General features: G+C 39.4%; 1 pseudogene; it reads right to left on the reverse strand.

Annotated features, from left to right (window-relative positions):
* Positions 1-8,240: 8,240 nt before the first annotated feature.
* On the reverse strand, positions 8,241-8,658 carry LOC142447024 (putative coiled-coil-helix-coiled-coil-helix domain-containing protein CHCHD2P9, mitochondrial; annotated as a pseudogene).
* Positions 8,659-22,646: the final 13,988 nt, after the last annotated feature.

A 22,646-nucleotide genomic window follows, 5' to 3' on the forward strand; every position in this document is an offset into this window, starting at 1 on the left:
AATTGAAGTGTCAACCTTGAGGTTAGCAGTTCATTTAACAAAAGTGCCACCAAGGCTCTAAAACTGATTATATCTAAGCTCACTCCCATAAAGTCAAGGATGACCCAGAGGGACCTTTAGCACAGGGCAGAACTGTCCCTGTGAGCTTTCAAGACTTTACTTCTTTAGGAGAATAGAAATCTCTTAGATTTCTATTAATGAGAATAATTTAGTACTGCTGTGCTTCTTCCATGTGGGCTTTGGTGTTTCTCAGCTAGATGGCCGCCTGTTTATCTTCAAACCTTTAAAACCGCAGATGTTATATTGGTTGATAGCCAGGAACCATCAGGTTTCTTCTCCACATTTGCTTGCTCACCCATTGTCTTCAGCGATTGTGCCAGGAAGGTGAGCATCTCAGACTGCCGAATTGTTAGAACAAAGTATTCTTGCATTGAGGGAGTACTTGAGAAGGGGCCCACTGTCCATCCGTTTCTTTAATACTAAACCTATAAATATATGTACATATATCTATTTCCCCCTATTCATATATAAATATATTTACATCTATATGTGCCTGTAATTAGATCTCTATAAATGCTTTTTGCCTCTTAGTTCTTTCTCCTATTTCTTTGTACCTTCCTCTTGTCCCACTATCATGTTCAACCTTCATTTGGGTTTCAGGAATTCCTCTTAGTTACATTGTCATTGACCCAGACCTCACTTGTTCCTTTGTCCCTTTTTTGTTAACACCCACTTCCTATGCCCCCCCACACTGCCTCTCCCAGGTCCCCCCAGAACTGCCATCCCATTGTTCTCTCTTCCAGCTTGTTTATCCTACCTATCCCTTCCAGGTAAACATGCACCATCACAAGACCAAGCACAACAACGAAGCAACAATAAAAAATAAAACAATAGCAATAACAACTACAACAAACCCCCTATAAATAGTCCAAGGTCTATTTTTTGTCCTTTCTGAGTGTTTTCCGGTTGAGTTTCATGGGATGCCATGCCCTGGCCCCACATCTATCCCTGGCATTCCCTGGGGACTTCATTGCTCTGCTCCCCTGACTGCTCTGCTGCACGCCCCCAATGGCTGGCTTTGGAGTAGTGAGCTCAGGCGGGCACAATTCCCGCCACGTGTCTCTAGTGTTGTCCCCCATGATGCTATGGGTCAGTGAGGAACATTGTGTCCCGTGGTAGGGCCAGCCCTGAGGGATTGTGACTCTTTTTTTTTTTTTACATTGTATATTTCTTCAAAGTTTAATACAAATATTTCAACAAAATCAATAAAAGTCAAATTTTGGGGTATAGAAATGATCGAAGTATTAGCATTTATGTTGAATATTCATTTGAATAACCTTAGAAATATATTGTTTTTATATATTTTAAAAATCATTTTATTAGGAGCTCATACAACTCTTATCACAATCCATACATACATCAATTGTGTCAAGCACATTTGTACATATGTTACCATCATCATTCTCAAAACATCTGCTTTCTAATTGTGCCCTTCGTATCAGCTCCTCATTTTTTTCCTTACTTCCCCACTCCCCCTCCTCGATGAACCCTTGATAATTTATAAATTATTATTTGTCATATCTTACACCACCCGACGTCTCCCCTCACCCACTTCTCCACTGTCCATGCCCCAGGGAGGAGGTTATACGTAGACCTTGTAATCTGTTCCCCCTTTCTCCTTCACCTTCCCTCCACCCTCCCAGTTTTGCCATTCTCACCACTGGTCCTGAGGATTCATCTGTCCTGGATTCCCTGTATTTCTACTTCCTATCTGTGCCAGTGTACATCCTCTGGTTCAGCCGGATATGGAAATTAGAATTAGGATTATGATAGCGGGGGGTGGGGGTGGGGAAGAAAGCATTCAAGAACTAGAGGAAAATTGTATATTTCATCGTTGCTACACTGCACCCTGACTGACTCTTCTCCTCCCTGCAGCTCTTCTGCAAGGGGATCAGGTATCAGGCATCAAAGACAAAAAACAAAACAAAACAGAGCATTGCAAATGAGGGGGAGTGTGGAGTGGGGACCCAGGGCCCATCTGTGGGAAAATGGACATCCCCTTGCAGAAAATGGAAATTATGACTCTTTTAAAATAAAGATTCCCATTATATTTCCTTAAAGAAACTATGGCAGTGTTTTTCCCATAATACAAATCATAAACGTTTAAAATTTTATATACCAGTGAACTATCAGATCAATAAACCAATAACTAATCTAAATTGATGCACAAATATTAACACTTATATACAAAAATGCATGTATGTTTTCAACTTCAACTTGAACTTATATATGTGTACTGGATGACGAGTTCCACAGTCTGCCCCTGTCTTTATTTTCGCTGATGATATTGAATTTTCCAAGGTTGCTTCCCACAGATATAGTCAGGTGATTCCTGTGTATTTCATCTTCTCCAATGGCAGTCTTTGAATGAAGCAGTCATTGATCTTGCAAAATTTGAGTGTAGTCATCTGATCATTTTTATTATCAAAGCCTTATTCTCCAAATAGTGATCATTCCTCTTGTTTCCAACTTTTGTATTCCAAGCACCAATAATTATCAGGGGATCTGGATTGCCTGTTTGATCAATTTGACACTGAAGAAGTTGATAGAACCCTTGGCATTCATGTAATTAGTGTTGAAAGTGTGTCTCCTGTTTTATTCTGAGTGATTTTCATCCTGCGCGGCATCTTCCCACCGTGTATCTGACAAGGTTCCACTATTACTCATAAAGTAGTTAGTGGCTATTCCCTATGAAGTAGACAGTCCGTTCTTTCTTCCTATTCCGTGTAGGTTGGAAGTGCCCCTGAAATCTGCCCACCAGAGGTGATTATGTGATATATGAAATATCAATGACATATCTTCCAGCATCTCAGCAAACCACAAACCCTAAAGTACAACAAACTGACAGATAAATGATGGTGAGTGATGCTATCTAGCTAGTAAAATAATCGATGAACTTTTGAAAAGTTTCTCTTTACAACATTTATGTTACTTTTTCTATGCTTTGTCTGTCCCTCAAACAGAGGACTTAATTATTATCCTGTATTATGTTGTTCATGCTCCTAAGAGATTCTATTGATATAAATATTTGTTTATATTATTGTAGAGTCTGAGACTCTGAAACCTCTGGTCAACTCTGCCTGTGAAGGAACATTAATGGTCATGGCTTACTGGGTTTTGCTCCAGCAAGACAAGCTGCTGACGTCTCCAGTGTTGTGTTCTCTAACTTTACTCAGAGTACTCAGCTTGTTCCAAATGTGTGCAATGGCATTAAGAATGTTGCGTAACAAAAGGACACATACTATAGGAGTCCACTGAGGTAGGAACTAGAAGCTGTGCAGTTGCAGGACAAAACACTTCATAAACAGCAGCTCATGGGAGTCAAGGGGCATTTATGGAGGTCTAGACAAAGACATGTACATGCAAATATATATAGGAGGATGGGGAAATAGATCTATGTGTCTATATTTATAGGTTTAGTATTAAGGTGGCGGAAGGACCTTGGGCCTCTACTCAAGCACTCCCTCAATGCATGAATACTTTCTTTTATTAAATTGGCACTCTACGATGCTCACCCTCCCAATGCAACTGCTGAAGCCAAAGCGGGTGAACAAGTAAATATGGTGAAGAAAGCTGATGGTGCCCGGCTATCAAAAGAGATAGTGACTGGGGTCTTAAAGGCTTGAAGATAAACAAGCGGCCATCTAGCTCAGAAGCAACAAAGCCCACATGGAAGAATACACCAGCCTGTGTGATCGTGTGGTCCCGAAGGGATCAGTTATCAGGCATCAAAAAACAAAAAATCATATCATTGGGTGCACACCTCCATGATACAATCGCCGAAGACAAACGGGTGCATAAGCAAATGTGGCGAAGGAAGCTGATGGTGCCCGGCTATTGAAAGAGATAATGTCTGGGGTCTTAAAGGCTTGAAGGTGAACAAGCGGCCATCTAGCTCAGAAGCAATAAAGCCCACATGGAAGAAGCACACCAGCCGGTGCGATCACGAGGTGCCAAAGGGACCAGGTATAAGGCATCATGCAAAAAAACCCAAAAAAGAACATATATATACCATAGTGAATGAAGGGGGAAGTGCAGAGTGGAGACCCAAGGCCCATTTGTTGGCCACTGGAGATCCCCTCATAGAGGAGTTTAGGAGAGGAGATGGGCCAGTCAGGGTGCGATGTAGTACCGATGAAGAACACAGCTTTCCCTCAGATCCTGGATGCTTCCTCCCCCCAACTACCATGATCCGAATTCTACCTTGCAGGACTGGATAGGGCAGAGGTTGTACACTGGTGCATATGGGAGCTGGAGGTACAGGGAATCCAGGGTGGATGATACCTTCAGGATCAGGGGTGTGAGGGGCGATGCTGGGAGAGTGGAGGGTGAGTGGGTTGGAAAGGGGTGACTGATTACAAGGATCCACATGTGACCTCCTCCCTGGGAGATGGACGGCAGAGAAGGGTGGGAAGGGAGACTCCAGATAGGGCAAGATATGACAAAATAACAATCTGTGGATTATCAAGGGCTCATGAGGGAGGGGAGAGTGGGGAGGTAGGGGAAAAAAAAAGAGGACCTGATGCAAAGGACTTAAGTGGAGAGCAAATGCTTTGAAAATAATTAGGGCAAAGAATGTAAGGATGTGCTTTATACAATTGATGTATGTATATGTATGGATTGTGATAAGAGTTGTATGAGCCCCTAATAAACTGTTTAAAAATAATAATAATAAAAGAGCAGCTCAGGTGTATTTTCTAGAGTCAGGGGACAAGCAGTTTCACATTTCAGAAGCTATCTGTTTGTGCTCTTGACCTTGATCTTGATACATAGATACATAATGACACTTTTGGCCAAGCACCAGGCTGGGTACCAGCTTATATCAAGGAAGTATTCTACAATTGAATATATTTGCAAGTGGCTACCGTCCTCAACATTTCTACTTCATATATTTTCTTTTTTTAAAAAAAAAATTAAGACACAAGGAAGTGACCAAGCAGTTCTTTCAATTATATAGACACATAGTGTGTATACTTACTGCAAAGTAATCATGCAGGAAATGAAAGAGATGCCAGCCACATATTACAGCTCGCCTTTACCAGATGGTCCCCTCACCCACATTTAACAAATCCTTCCTGTTGACTCTTAGAATGTAAGTCACTGAGGTCACAGGGGCAGATAGCCCTTCTTGTACAGATGCCATCTTATTGTTCAGTGGGGATAGATTTGCATAGGACTTTCGAGTGTATTCTCCAACATACAATATCCTTTTGCTTTTATGAAAACTGTTAGATGGCAGTATGCAATTGTACAAAAGGGAAATATGGGGGCTCAGAACATTCACTCACAACTTTCAGGTGACAGTGCCAGGAAGCTACATCAGCACTACAGAATCACAGAGGTTGCTTACCCCTTCCCACATGTCTCCTCTGTCAACATATGAATGGGGATTATATTGTAGAAGTGTGAAGTTTGACTTTCAACAACACAGTTCGTTTCTGAATGCCACACTGAATGCACAGCCCAGAAAGGCGAGGAAATGACAATTGATCCTAACGGTAGTAAGAGGATCCTAGTACTTTATTGATCCCCATACTAAATAAGCTCTTCAATCTCTCTTTCTGCATGCGAGGTGACTTCAAAATGATATTTTTAAATTTCATTTTCCATCAATTTTTGTAAGCCTCCTCCTATGTATGCATTTTTATTTAAAAGATTGAACTTTGCAGGGCATTGTCTGGCCAAATCCATTCAGTCATATTTTTAAGATATATATTTGATATTGACACATGATCAAAAATGTCCTAAAGAAAGCACTTTCTGAGCAAATACATATTTTTGTGCGTGTCTCCTTTAGTGATATTTGCTGCACCCTGAGGCTTAGAATTCTGAACTGTTCTCAAACAAAGCTTAAATAGAATAAGCACACATGGCATAGCATTTTCAGTAAGCAATCCCATTTATATTCTCATCAATTTTTGTCAAATGTCGCCTGAGTGGATGTTTGCACACTTCTGTCACAAGGGATCTGCCAGGGAGATCCAGTTTCTATTCCAGTGTGAGACAGCAAACACAGAAGCCTGGGCCTAGAGAGGACAGCCAGTTACTGTGGTGTCGCTGGCAACTCCGGGGGACCTCATGTGCATGAGTGGACTGTAGGCCATTAGATTTTCCATAGCTAATCTTTTGGAAGTAGATTTCCAGGCTTGTTTCAAGATATATCTGGGTATACCTAAGCCTCCAATCTTTAGTTTAGTAGCTGAGTGATTGAATCCATTTGCCTCAGAATGCCTGTCATTAGAGTGATTCCATTTTATTTTATTTATTTTTTTAAAAGATCATTTTATTGGGGGCTCTTACAGCTTTTATAACAATCCATACATCAATTGAATCAAGCATATTTGTGCATATGTTGCCATCATTATTTTCTTTTATTTAAATTATTTCTGTTGTTAAATTTTAACTAAGCTAGCCTTTATGGCGAAGACATGAGCTCTTTCCACATATACTCCATGAAAAAGATAAGAATTCATGGGCTAAGCATCAAAGCCTGTGGCTTTGAGGGTAGCAATGGGACCTATGCAGACAGGCAGCATCATGCTGATGCATTCTGAACATCTCATGGTGATGTTCACGCTTGTCAAGCAGCTTTATGCATGGGAGATATGTCTCCTTTCCTGTACCCTCTCCTCACCCAAAACAACCTGATCGAAATTAGAGAGGAGTAGGACATGAATGCTTGGGAGCACACATTAACTTGAACAATCGTGATATTGATATTTACTACTGACATTAAAGATGTTTCAGAAAAGTTTCATTTTCAGGTGCGATATCTCCCTCGAAGTGTTTTTGCTGTGACGACCACTGTGGGAAAGTTAGAGGAAAATTTCAGACCAATGGAGACATGACAAGCAGAATAAAGCAATTTTCTATGGTTTTCTTTGTCTGCTTCATATCTCAGAAGTTGGAGAGGACTTTGATAAAAGAGCCTTGGCCCTTAAACATGTTCCCCAAGAAAAATAGTTTCAGCCTTAATATTTAAATTTCATGCTCAGCTTCTGGGAAAGAGCATTTTTGCATCCTGCGAGTGGTTGATGGAAAATGAAAATGTCTATCTGGCATCCCGGATAACTAATCGTTTAGTTCCCTTGAGAAAACTTGCAGTTCAGCATGTAAAACAATGGCTTGAAATTTATATTTTGAAGATCACATAGCTGTTTGTGACAAACTAGTGAGCATTTTATAAATCTACGAACATAATTATCTGATTGTATTTCATTGTGATTGTAAAAATTTCTGGCAATTGTGATAAAAGAGAAAAGTCTAGGCAAGCACAGTGATTGTTTATTTCTTTTGAACAGTTTGGCTGCAAATGCCACTTACAATTCAGTAATATCTAAAATTATTTCTGCAATGCTCAGCTAGCGCTGAGGACGACAGCCAGTCTGTTTAGGCTTGGTAATGGCAAAGAGCAGAGCCAGATAAGGTTGGAATGTAGTGCTACAATTTCACCGAGAGGCAGGTATCTGCAACTGATATCTCAAACCTCTGATGAACATATAAGGTTTTTTAACACAGATAACAAAGCTAATGCTTATGGACACTCTCATCATTGTTATTGTATTGACCTCTGTTTGGTCAGGCATAGAAACCAAACAAAAAGAACAGAGTCATTGCCATCAAATTGATCCTGGCTCATAGTATCCAGGTAGGATAGAGTACAGCTGCCCTATTAGGCTTCGGCGACTATAAATCTTTACAGGTACAAACTGCCTCCTCCTTCCCCTGTGCAGTACCGGAAGGTTCAAATTGCTGACCTTGTCCTTAGCAGTTCAGTGCATAACCCACTACACCACCTCAGGGTATCTGGGAATGTGGGGAAGAACTTGGTCTGCTGGTGTGCTATGTGGGACTAACACATGGAAATTATTATGATTATTGTATTAATTATTTCACTTTTCTTTTCTTTTGGAAGAAAATAACTTTATTTTTGTTAATTCAAATAATTATATCACAACAGCTAGATTAAGGGGGCTGCACAAACCTAGGCCCAAACATGTGACATCATCTCAATACAGAAGAATGCCTTCTTCCAAGATGACTCTGAAAGCCAGGAAGTGATTAATGATGGAGGAGAGGTTTAACTTGTACACGTTACATGGCTACTATCACATATCGGTTTATGCTAAATTAACTTGGTCATGAAAGATGAATTTCCCAGTTCCTCGAGCTGAATGTGATTAGGCCAATCCGTTTGCAAATTTGCACTGCTTCAGCACCTCACTGGAACCCTCGCAGATTTCGAGGTCGCCGTGGTTCTGGGCACATTCCAAAAACTGGTCATCTTCATGGCAAGGACCAAACTGCTGCTGCTGCTGGTACAGCGGCTGGGCTCCCGGAGGCTCCTGGTAAGTGATGTCAGGCCTGGCGGGCTCAGCGCCGCTTCCCCCACTGAAGCCTCTAGAGATGGCATGGCCCAGCGTGTGCCAACAGCAGAGCCCACAGCCACACCTGCTGCTGTGGCTGCGAGCCAACTGCAGTTGGTGGGGCTGCAGCTGGTGGGTGGGCAGCTGGGGTGGCCTGGGGCAGCTCCATCTGAGGGGCTCCACTGGCCGGAGTGGCCACGCTGGGGGCACGGCTTCAGCTTCCAGGTGGCATCATAACTACGCGGTGAGACGGCCTCTCAATGCGGGAAACACAGAGGACAGAACCGAACAGTTTCTGCTTCGCCTGAGAGGAGAAGCCAGGGGCTATTTCACCTTCCTTAAAAGAAGAGCCATATGTAGGCAAGAACTGACGTTTCAGTGAATACATTCCATGCGAATTTTGGTAGAAGAGGAAAATGAACTACGGAGACAATGTTCCTTTGGAGAAACTCCTCCACTTCCACGGGTGTGATTATTGGTGACAGTTTTTGAGCAAGTCATTCATTGATTTCAGTGCGTGCATGTTATGTTGCAGGTTCTGCTTTGAATGTGTACTACGATCTGAAATTAATTACTGATCCAATTGATTCAATGTCATCCACATCTGTTGGCCTTTGTAATTTAGTCACAACCGCCTTGGTCCAGGTTTCTACCATTTTCCTGGACTGTTTCAGGAAAAGGAGACAATGCAAAACTTCTTCATTCTGTGGGATCTGGATGATACGTTCTTTCTGGATATGTTATCTTGATCTTGCAATGTGTTGACCATCATCAAAAATAAGAAACGCATTTGTCAGATGGACAAGGTTATCCAATAACTGCATGATAAAATAAACCATATCTTCCTCATGAATGTTTATTTATTAAACTTTCTGGTGAAAAATTATTTTCATAATTACTTTTTAGAACTACACACTTCAGAAATGTTCAAGTACAACCAACTAATTACTTTTTGTACCACTTGCTAGTAATCGCAAGGAAAATCAGCCTAAATGACTAAAAAGTTACGCTTAAAACTGTTCCCTTGACAACTCCTAACTACCCCTACCTGCCTCGGTTCCACTAGTTCTTCTGGTTAGGTGTCCTTGGGTTGGTTCTGAAGCACAGCAACCTTATGCTGAAAGAACTCAACTTCCCTGTTTGGTGCCGTCCTCACTAGTTTCCTTCGCTTGAGCCCATGGTAGAAGCCATGGGGTCAATCCATCTCCTGGAGCACCTTCCATGTTTTCACTGCCCTTTTCCAGGGACTAGTCTCTCCTGGCAACATGTTCAAAGTATGTGAGCCGAAGCCTCGCCATCCTCACCACTAAGGAGCGCGCTGGCCTGACTCCCTTTCCCAAGGTCTTTCCGCAGTCCACAGTACCTTCCATACTCTTCTCCAGCATGGCAGTTCAAATGGATCCATCCTTTTTGTCTCCTTTTTCCACACCCACCTTTCACACGCATGTGAGGCAAATGAAAATGCCATGGCTTGGGTCAGGGACACCTTAGAAGTCTACGGAGCATTCTTGCTTTTAATATTCTGAAGAGATCTCATGCAGCAGATTTACCTAATGCACCTTGCCTTTGATCGCTTGCTGCTGCTTCCATGAGCATTCATTGCAGATCCACGGAAGGCAAATCCTTGACACCCTCACACTTCTCTCCATTTATCACGATGTTACCTATTGGTCTAGTTGTGTGGTAGGATTTTGATTTTCTTTACATTGAGTTTTAATCCATACTGAAGGCTGTGATCTCTTATCTTCATTAAGTGCCTCCAGTCCTTTTCGCTTTCAGCAAGCAAGGCTGTGTCATATGCATATTGCAGGTTATTAGCCGTCCTCTCATCCTGATACTATATTCTTTGTGATATTAACCAGCTTTTTAAATTGTTTGTTAAGCATACAGATTGAATAACAATGGTGAGAGGATTCAACCTTATCATATACCTTCCTGATGGTAAACCATAAAGTATTCCCTTGCTCTGTTCACACAACTGCCTCTTGATGCATGTAGCACAAGTTCCACATGAGCACACAGGAGTGTTCTGGAAGTCCCATTCTTCCCAAATTTAAACTTACTTTGTTAGGATCCACATAGGAGAATGCTTTGGAGTACTCAGTTAAAACAAAAGTAAACATCTTTCTAGTAGTCTCTGCTTTCAGCCAAGATCCATCTGACAACAACGATAGCCATTGTTCCAAGTCTCTTTTACATCCGACCTGAAACTGACCAATTCTGCTACTTTCGGCCACGGCGTTAACCAAGCCAAACATGAACCATATTGACACAACATCAATTCTGACTCACAGTGACCTTGTTCCATGATTCTGGGGATGCTGTAATCTTTACAGAAGCAATCAACTTCATTTTCTTCCCAATAAGCAACTGGTAAGATTGAACAACTGACTTTGCAGTTATCAGTCCAGTGCTTCTCCCACCAGGCTTCCACCAGGCTTCCATAGAGCTAGATGAATATAATTCTGCCAATACCATACATAATCATTGTGGATAAAAGAGAAGTGTGGTAATAGGTAGATTTAACTGCATATGAACTTGGATCTTTTTGGAAATGAAGAAAGGCTGGTTAAAAAGGACCATTGCTCCCACAGGAGGCCTAGTGGTACAGATACAGTCTCGGAAATGCACAGGACGTTCCTGCCCTGTCCAGGAGGGTCTCATTGAATCAGCATTGACTCCATGGCAGGGAGGTGTCGTTACTGGTCTCGTGGCGCTCTCCATACATTTCTTCACTTTGTAAATGACAACCATAAATGCAGGGAAATATTTCAGATTGAGCACATCTAACTCAATATGCCATTAATTTTTAACGCATCCATAAAAGGAAAGAGCTTGTCCCCCTAGCATGCTGTATAGTAAGCTACTTCAGTTGCTGTTGAGCATTTTCAGGAACTATCTACCTATAACTCTGGCAACAAGCAAGGAGAATAATTAGTTAATAAATTTATTTTTTCAATGAAATTTAATTCTATGTCACTTGGAAAGCAGAGAGATCTCTATTTTTCTGTTGTCAGTAGGGGTCTTTAAGTTAGTACCAACTCATACTGAACTCATGTACAAGCAAGCAAAGCACTACCTAGTTTGGCGCCATCTTCACAACTGTGTTGATTCTGTCTCATTGGACCAGTGGAAATACCATATTCCTTTATTTGGGGGATTTTTTCCCCATATAATGTGACTTTCCCCCAAATCAGAGTGTTTTTATTTTGAAAGCAGTTAAATTATAGCTATCTACATATATATTCATCTTTCCTTTTTTCTTTATAGATTAAAGCCAAAGGGATAGTATAATGAGGATTCAGTAAGCATTTCTAAAATTCTAAAAGAAAAGTTGCAATGTAACTTCTAGATATTTAGCAGCAAGTGTTGCCATAATTGCCCATCCAGCTGAATTGTGTTTCTGAGGCTGTTACTGGTTAGAAGAATAGAGAGCCCAATCTTTCTCCCACTGAGTTGCTGGTGATTTTGAACTGCCAACCATGTGGCTCACAGCCCAACCCGTAACCATTACACCACCAGGAAAAGTTAAACAGTTGAAGACACTACCGTCAAAGGTATACAAACCTAGATAGAAGGCATGGTGCAAAACAACAGCTTCATATTGTAATAGTTGTAGTTAATAAAAGTTTCTATGATTTGGTAGGAACCCTGGTGCTTCTTGGGTCAGTGATGAACTACTAAAACAAGGTTTGCACTTCAAAGCCACCAACGGCTCTGTGGAGAAAGACACAACATGCTACTATTAACATTTATATCCCATCCATGGTTGCATTAAGAAGAAATCAACTTGATTTCACAGGTAAATGTATATGCTATATTATTTTGTAGCAATACTTTCTCAATTATCATTATACATAGAGTAAACAAAATTGTGACATGCACATAATATATTTATGGTATCTTTTATTAAAAATAGGCTGATTTTTCTAAGGTATTTTCGGTAATTGATAGTTGCATCTTACATGGAATCTACATCTCTTCGCTATTCAAACACGATAAATGAAGATTCATTATGTACAATCTGCTCCTAACTGATATTGTTTAATACTCGTTTCTATAACCATGTATTGACATTTAGAACTTTTGAATTCTCATAGATTATATTGATAATTGTGAAAAATACAGACTGTGGAGTGAAGATAGCAGTGAGAATGGTAAGACATATATATAACTCTTCACATGTCCTTGGGAAGTATTTCACTGCTATTGAGTTCAGGCTAACGCATCGAAGCTGGAAAGCATGGAGTGGACTTGCTGCATAGAGTTTCTGAGAATGTACCATTTTACGCAAGCAGCCTGCCTCATCTTTCTTTAACAGAGTACCTGGCAGATTTTAACTGCTGACCATTCAGTTCACAGCCCAATGTTTCGATTAGGTGCTTGACTCACTCTGTCAACAGAGCTACCTTCCGTGCGAAAAGAAAACTCCAAACTGAAACTTTTTCTGGTTCTGTACCATGGCTCAAGAGTCTTCCATGACAAGTTCATAGTATCGAGCTCAGTACCCACAGACATTTCCTGTCCACATGAAGCTTATAGGAAGTAAATTACGAAAATAAACAAGTATACATATATGTCTGCGCACATACCTGCACACATTTATGAGGATAGACACTGAGGTAGTTGGTTTCTTGTGTCAACCTGGCTGATAAACAAATGTGGGGCTAATTGAAGGGCGGTGGGATAAATGGCTCAGTGAGCCTTGCCTTTTGAGTTCTCAGGGCTCTTTTGCTTTCTGATGGTCAGACCAGGGTGCAGCTGCTTTTGCCAGTTCCCTGATTCAGCTGGTAAGGCTCAATTCCTGCAAGTCATCCCCAAGGAGAAGCCACATGGACCTTCCCCAATGCAGCTCTGGGTGCTGGAGCAGCCATGTGGAGACCCCTGCCAGCACTGAGATGCTTACACATTCACTGACTCAGCTTTCCTCCTGCAGTAGGCATCATTGTGTGTGTTTTGTGAGATGGAGGAGGACTATGTGGATTGGTGTTGGACTTATGGGTCAATGGGTTAATGTTGGACTTGTGGGCTTGGGCAGCACTGAGTTGGGATTTTTTTTGATGCACACTTAACCTTTATATAAAACCCTTATACATGTGTTTCTGTGGATTTGTTTCTTTAAAGTACCCAGAATAACACATGCACCAAAAAAATAACACCCCCAAATTATGCCTTATAGCATGGCCATCCTTTACATAAGAGAAATATGAGTAATTCACACTGGATGACACTTCATTAACAGATTTCCAGTCCTTTCTTCCAAAGCACCTCTGGATTTGAACAGTTAACCTGACAGCTATTAATCAAGTACTTGCTCATTTATACTATCCAGAGACATATATTTATGTGTACACATACACACACACACACACACACAGTAAGCTAGGATCAGTAATCCCAAACGATTATTTTCATTTGATATGGTGACCATGAAAGAAGAGCTCTCTCTTGATCATTATTCATTCATTTATGTATTTTCTGAATGGTTTGGAAAACAACCACAAAGGAAAAGAAGTTTCAGCAGAGTCTTCTCAGTAGTGAAACTTGCTCTCTCTCTCTGTATATACACACATATATACATATACAATATGTGTATATGTATATATGTATGTGTCTGTGTATAAAACTCATCCACTGCCGTCGAGCCCATATTGACTCACAGGGACCCGCTGAGGGTTTCTGAGACTGTAACTGTTGACAGGAGTAGAAAGCCCAGTCATTCTCCCGCGGAGTTGCTAGTGGTTTGTAATTGATATCTATGCAGGTCATGGCCCAACATACAATCACTACACCACTAGAGCTGATCCATATTTTATATACTATATAATATGTTATACATTATATGTTTTCCATGATATATTACATCATACATGTTATGTGTTATATTTATTATGTAGTTAAAATACCTTGCCCACTAAGTTATATAGACAAGATGGAAAGTAAATCTTTTTCTTTTTATTTTATTTGAGGTTTTTATAGCTCTTATCACAGTCCAGGCACATCCATTGTGTCAAGCACATCTGTACATACGTTGCTATCATCTTTTTCAAAAAAATTTTTTTTTACTTGAACCCTTGGTATCAGCTTTTATTTTCTTTTCCTTCCTCACCCACCCTCCTCCATGAACCATTGATAATTTTTTTTCATGTCTTACACTGACTGCTGTCTTGTTTCACCCACATTTTTGTTTGTGATCAATTACCCCTTACCTTCCCATCATTCCCTTACCCTCCTGGTATCACTACTCCCATTATTGGTCCTGAGGAATTTATGTGTCCTGGATTCACTGTGTTGTGACCTCTTATCTGTATCAGTGTACATGTTTTGGTCTAGCCAGATTTGTAAAGTAGAATTGGGATCATTAAAAATCCAGAGGAACGTTGTGTGTTTCATCTGTGCTTTGTGTAGTAAAATAAATGGTGCTCCAGGATTGTTATGTGATTCATTTAAAATTAAAAACCCATGATGCATTTCTCCAAGTTATTATAAGCATTTTGATACCCTAATAATTATAGCATATCAGAGCCCTGGTTGGCATAGTGATTACATACCAACACACATGGTTGACAGTTCAAATCTGCCAGGAGCACTGGCCAAGAAGGACTGAACTTTCTACTCCCATAAACAGTTACAGTCTGGGAAATCCACAGGGGTTCACTATGAATCAGCAATGATTTGATGAGTTTGGATTTTGCTTTATAAAATAGCTATGGAGTAGTTGTAATATGAGATTCATCTTTCTTTTATAGATTGTCTATGTTTCAGTTGAAAAGACTTCTATTGGGTAAATGAAATATGACAAATAGAGAGCTATACTCAATACCTGATATTTCCTAACAAAGTAGTTCAATATAAGATTCTGTTGATTTTAAAACAGGAAAAAAAAAACTACGTTAGTGAGTAACAACCAGTTTTGGACATGTTGATTCTGATTCCCGGGGACCCCATATGTGTTAGAATAGGACTGTTCTCAGTAGGGTTTGCCATCGCTTGCTTATAATACTTAGATCATCAGGTGTTTCTCTGGAGGCACCTGGAGGCAGGTTAAAATCGCCAACCCTCTGCACCACCCAGGACTCCCTCTGTAGAGTACTTGATCTTGTGCTATTATGAACAGGCATGTTTATTCCAGTTCACCATAAAGGAATCTAGGAAGACTTCCTAGTCAGAGATATTTTTAATAAAATGACAAAGACAGGCCATCTAACAAAAACACTCGAGTGTGTGCTTGAGCATGCGCAGTAACTAGTCACTTAGGTGTGAGGGATTCTCAAGAACTGGAGCTTAGGTGAGTTGCTGCTCACTAATTTAAATTTCTAAAATATATATTTTCCTTAGTCAATGAGAGAAGACACTCATTCCCTAGGAATGATAATACTTATCTTAACATCCCCAAATTTCCTAAAATTCGTCCACCAGGGAATAAATTGCTGTTCGATAATTACATGCCTCAGTCACATTTAACACTTCTTTTCCAAAGGCTCTACTTTAAAACTCAAAAGACGAGGCAAGTTATGAGGGTTTTTTAAGCATAAGTTTTTGCAATTGACGTTGGTTTCATAACACTGCTGTCTATAAGGCATAGAAACAAATGTCTTTAGTTGCCTCTGACTAATTTTAACCAAGTTTAGTAAATAAAATATGACCATAGAGTAAGAATGCTTTGTAATAAACAGAATAGTTAAAATTAAATTTTGTTATAATTTATATAATACTGACATGTTGCCATACTTTTATGAACCAGTTCCTATATCAGGCAATTAATTGTTGCCATGTTTAATATTCACAGTTCTCCATGTTGGCAAAAGTTTTATTCTACAAATTGTAAAATAGATCCTAGAGGAAAATACTATTGCCATCCTAAATTCAGCCAGTAGTTATTTGTGGTCGATTCTACTGTGTTCATGCATATACAGAGAGTCTCTATGAGCTGCCACTTCATAATAGAAGATTTAACAGTGTGCACTAGAGAATTCAGGCATGACTGTGTAACTTGCTTTGGCCAATCAAATGTGAGTAGAAGTTTCAAGAATCATTATGAGACTCGTCACCTTTCCTCGGCCATGCGAACCTGCAGTGTTCTCTTTAAAGCTGACTGTATTAAGGCTCTAGCTGAAAAGGAACCATGGAATCATGGAATAGTGGTTCCTTGCCTTTGACATTTGGGGGATGTTTGTTACTGCTGCATCACCCGACCTGAGTGACATGGTGTCGAGAAAAAGACTGAACTGAACTTAATTAACTTCAAGGTCCATGTTTGTCCCTCTGAATTTTCTAAAACAAATAAAACTTTTAGTATTAGAGTAATTCATCGATTATTTGCCTTGACTACACACCTGACTCTGTCTCATGGGGCTGTGATGGATCAGAATTAAGTCAACGGCAATGCTATTAGTGTTCTTTTTTTTTTTACAACTCTTTTTTTTAGTTTCTTTTTTTAAAACATTTTATTAGGGACGCATACAACTCTTATCACAATCCATACATATACATACATCAATTGTATAAAGCACATCCATACATTCCCTGCCCCAATCATTCTCAAAGCATTTGCTCTCCACTTAAGCCCTTTGCATCAGGTCCTCTTTTTTTCCCCCTCCCTCCCCACTCCCCCCTCCCTAATGTGCCCTTGGTAATTTATACATCGTTATTTTGTCATATCTTGCCCTATCCGGAGTCTCCCTCCCCCCCCCCTTCTCTGCCGTCCCTCTCCCAGGGAAGAGGTCACATGTGGATCCTTGTAATCAGTTCCCCCTTTCCAACCCACTCACCCTCCACTCTCCCAGCATCGCCCCTCACACCCTGGGTCCTGAAGGTATCATCCACCCTGGATTCCCTGTGTTCTTTTTGTTTGTTTGTTTGCTTTGGATTTACTTCATCTGCATTATACCCTTGATTCTCCACTATGCCCTTATACCCTGTCCATGTCTACTTATATATCACCACAAACAAACAAACAAAATATCACATTCATTTAGCTTTTCCTTTTACCCACATTTGCACCTTCTGAAATATATTTTCTGCTTAACTGTACAGCATGCAATGAGTGAATACAGTCAAAGCAACACAGTGTTTGTTGTTCTTGTTGTAGCCGTAACTACCACATTTTCCTCAAACCACCAGGCCCTTACCTAATTAGCATGCTTTGAATTACATTTTGGCTCCTTTTGCATGAGTGAGAAAAGTTCATATTCAGTGGGGCCAGAGTCTGGTTTTACATAACTTACAAGATACAATACACGCCCCAAAGGAAGTCAGACTTCAAAGAAGATATTTTTATCACATTTCCATTCTTTTATAAAGTGGCCAGAATTCTTAACTTCCTTGGCTCTTGATGGTAATAGCAAATGGTTGCATAGGAATCTGCATGATGTGTTAGGCAGACAGAAGGTGAGAGACTTTTTTTAATAATCAGGCAACCTGATTTTCACCTATGGCCAAAGTCTCCAGGCATTTCACTTATGAGAAACTTCTTTACTTGAAAAAGAAAAAGAATGTTCCTCATGATGAAAGCAACCTCAAAACGAGATGCTAGCCTAGGTTTGGATCAAGTCTATTATAGTCACCAAGGGTTCCTAAAAACCATAGCTTTAAAAATATTCAAATAATTGCTTAAGTTGTCTTGAGCTTAGTCATGTGTCCTTTTGTATACTATATAATGTAAAATTCATATATTAAAAAGATTACATTGTGCTACATAAGATACTAACAGTGGCATTTATTAATAGGATAAATATATAATGCATATATAACCTAGAATTGTGTATATATATACACACTTATATACACACATATAATTATTAACATACATATTATACACAATCCTAGGACACATATATGAGATAATAAGATTTGGATAAAGATTAAGATAAAGGAAATAGCATCTTAACAATTGGATAGACTGCTAGGAAAAAGACTTCTTCAAATATAAGTAACTGAAAATTCCTATTATAAATATTCATATAAATATCATATTTCTCTGATTTATCTCAAAAGCATTGTTTGGGGGTATATTTTGCTTTTTATATTTGAGTTAGGCCAGTATAAAAATATATATATATAGAAAAACAATGACAAGTGCTTCTTATTAATGATGTCTATACTTGAAAATAATTTAATTTGCAGATTAATGCATAACAGATCACAAATTCATTGCTTGTTTTATTTTTGTAATAATATTAATTTTATAGAGAAAAAATCACACATATAAAGCATTCCTGCTAAGACATCTCCAAACAGACATCCACTAACTAGGATGGATGATCCATAACATTTAATTCCTTTAATTCTATCTAATTCAATTCATTATATGCTCTGTTCTCGCTATTGGATTAATTGACACAATGGTATCCTTTACATACCATCTTCCAATTATGGCCAAGTAGCTCCTACTGAACCAATTGTCCTACAGAAAAGAATGATAAAATATGACATAACATGTTAAAATAAATTATCCTAAAGAATAGTATTTGTTGGCAAACACAAGCGAGGATAACATTTGAAAGGAGAAAATTAAATTGGTTTTCTACCTGCTAATCTCCAAACAACATTGAGGACGAGCAAAATCTTGTCTGGTAACTTTTCTTTTTTCTTTCCTGACTTGAAAAATCAGAGGAGAGCTTTTGGGGCAAGCCCAGACACTAGCATTTGAAGGGGTCAATCTGAAGAAGGGTAGCCCCACAGGAGGACTTGCCCAATTCCGTGGATGAATTCTGTGCTCCTCTTGGCTGCGTAACAGTGCTGGCTGCCACGCGGGTGGTTTTCGGATGGGCAGCAGACCAGCTAAGCCCCAAAGAAGCCAAATCATATTTGAATTGCCACTCAACTCAGGATCACAAAGTTGCACTTTTAATTTAGCAGTTGATTCCTGCTTCAAGGTAAAGAATTATTACACAAGAGGGAAGAAATTGACTCTGATCTGCTTGTCCAGACACTCGCCATTTTCAATGACCTCTGCTTCTGTTTCATGGAGATCCATGGTTTCCAACTGGCTGCTTCTCCCCTCAGCCTGTAGTTTCCTTTGAATTTATTTTAGGATAGGTCAGCTGGTGATTCATTATTCCCAAGTGATTTTATCTAAAATTGCATTTTGCCTTTAGTTTTGAAAGGAATTTTTGTGAAACACAGACTTATAGATTGGAATTTTCCATTATTTCTATTGTTGTTTTCTCATTACTTTAAAGCCATTTTTCCATTTTCTTTTGGTTTTACGAAGAAGTCCACATCATTGATTTTTGTCTTTCTGTACATTGGTGGCAGAGTTGGTTACTCGTTGGGCTGCTAACTGTAAGGTCAGCAGCTTGAACTCATTGGCTGGAAATATCCCAGATGTTTCTCATAAGAAAAATGATGTTTTCTGATCCCATAAAAATTGGAATAGTCCGACTTTCCTAAAGGGTTGCTAGGAGTTGGGGCTTCCTGGCTAGCAGCAGTGTAGAGAACTTACCTTGTCCCCCTGGCTGTTTTAATGATTTCTCTGGTGACATCAGTGGTTTAAATGTGATTTGCTATGTCAGTGAATCTTTATTTGGCATCAATCTTCAATTTGATTGATTCTCATATGTCTTTAAGCATTTGTTTTCACCATTTCTGTGACATTGTTAGCATTTTTTTTCAAAACCCTTGGCTACTTTATTCTCTTCCTATTCTAATTTTTGACCTCTGTGGCTTAGACACTAAGCATCTTGCCGTGGCCCCACCAGTCTCTATGTCTATGTTAATTTTATCAATGATTCTCTCCATTTCATGTTCAGATATTTATTTTGAATTGTTTTCAAAGTACTTTAACATTCTCTTTAATCTCATATTGTTAGGTATATTACTAATCAATCTTAAATTTCAGGTATTAAATTTGTCGACCTAGAATATTTGTTTCTATTTTCCAGATGAGAATATTTTATTTATTGTAAGCTTTTTTCTTTACCTCCTTGATAATTCATATATTAACTGGTTTATAATACTTGATAATTCTGACATTTGGGTTGTTTCATGTTTTTTTGTCTATTGATTCCCTTTTCTTTAGAAAAAAAATTCCTTATTTCTTCCTATACATGGTTGCAAAGTTTTTATATGTTAATTGAAGCAGTATAATATCAAAAATAAGTAATTGAAGCAAATGCGCTGCTTTCATCAACTACTTGAAGATGAAGTTAAGTCAAAATGTACTACTATAAAATCAATTTGCTCTTGCTGTGATGAACAGAAAGAGACATTCCCGGCCTGCACCATGTGCACATGAGTCCTAAGGATCAGAAGAGTCCATTCTTGCAGCTGGTGCTTCAGCCCTTCTCTTTGGGAGGCTCTCTCATTTCACAGAACCTCCATGGATGCCTGCATTGGACACAATTATCAAAATAGGAGGGTTTTGTTTCTTGACACATCGGTGTCCTACTCTTTACACCTCTGATGGTGTTTCCATATCTCTGGCAGTTTCCTGAACAATTCTTCATGAATAGATTTAGATGAAATCAAAATGGCAGTTTTGGAATCCTTGAGGGACACAAATTATGTTCCTTGAGTTTGCGGGACAAAATGTTATGTGTGGGGACAAGATCAGAGCTGTGTGTGGATGTGGTAAAGTTTCTCAACCAAACTATCATAGAGCTGCCATTGCTATTCTTGAAGAGCAACCAGGTACGTGGTTGTGATGAAAAAAAAAATTCTCAGCCTAACTTTCCTTGACTTTTTCTCACCATAATAAGCCCCATGACCATCCTGTTCCTTTAAGAAAGTCTATCAAGATTTTACCTCTGAAATCCTAATGTACAATGGCTATTCCTTTAGGCTGATCGCTCTCTGTGAATGTATCTGGTCCAGAAGATCACCTCAGAAGTCACTGATTTGATTGGACCCTTTCTGAAGATACCCTAATGAGATGGAGATAAGTGTGGTACTCCAGAGCATGTCGGCAGCTATTCACGAGTCACAGAAACATGTGGAAACATGCTCATTTCAGATAAACCCATGCTATATGAGCTGGAACACTAGAAGCAATATATATATGATATAAGTATCATATATATATTAATATATATATAGATGATACATATGTTATGAGAAGAAATATAGAATATCCTTCATCCCTCCCCAAAACTAGTTATTTAAAATATATCAGAGAAGAGGAAAGAACAAAAATAGTATGAATAACGAGAAAATAAGCAGAAAAACTGGGGGGTTTCTATGCAGCCACACAATTGCACAAATCAAATGCTAATGGATGTTAATAGGCTAATTCCTCTAAGTTACAGGCAGGTATTTTCAAAACAGATACTAAGTCTCCAACTGTCAGCCAAATGCACTTGAAAGACTCATGCCAGATTGTGTGATCCAAGGATTGCAAATATTAAGATCCAAACTGGGGGAAGGAACAGTACCAGTGCCTAAATTGTAAACGCCTGATTTGAGGAAAGCTACGGATGACAGTGGCAGCCCCAATCCGTTGCCAGGGTCCCTGTGAGGATGGAGTCCCCTGTGACTCCCCGATGCACACAGCCTAGGAACGCGAACAGCCCTACCACGAGACAAAGGCCTTGTAAAGTGGATGGTAGCGGCTGTATTAAGACCAGAACATAACTTTTGGTAATTTGATCTCTGGAGCCAATGTGAATTGACTCTAAACTCTACTATTCTTTGGTTCCTATTGGATTGAGGTCTTTAACTGTTTAATACTGTTAGTAGTGCCGAGTCCTTGTTTGCTGTTTGCCTCGTTTTGTATATTCTTCTGTATAGGGAAACCAGGGCGGGTGGAATTAAGAAGAGAGTAGCTGGATTTATGATTGCCTGGGGCAGGGAAGCAGAGGGTGGAGTACACCTGGAGTCATCTCAAGAGAAGGAAGAAAATATTCTGAAGTTGATTGTGGCAATAATTGCACAACCCTTGTGCGATATGATTGAATTGTATGATATGTTAATTACAGCTCAATGAAATATTGTGAAATCTCCAACTAGATCATATTATTAAGACATGCACTTTAAATATCATAAAAAGTATATTCATATAAAATCAATTAAAATATAATATTATTAATATAAAACTCAAACTCACTGCCACCGAGTCAATGTTGACTCACAGCGACTCCATGTGGGGTCCCAAGGCTGTAACGGAATCTCTCCGACTGAGCTGCAGATGGTGTCAAACTGCCGGTCCTGTAGAACTACATCCCGATATAGTTAGCATCAAAGGAATTTGCACAAATATTTTCATATTAAGGCAGACTCCAA

Source organism: Tenrec ecaudatus, chromosome 4, assembly GCF_050624435.1.
Source record: "Tenrec ecaudatus isolate mTenEca1 chromosome 4, mTenEca1.hap1, whole genome shotgun sequence".
In the NCBI taxonomy this organism is placed as follows: Eukaryota; Metazoa; Chordata; class Mammalia; order Afrosoricida; family Tenrecidae; genus Tenrec; species Tenrec ecaudatus.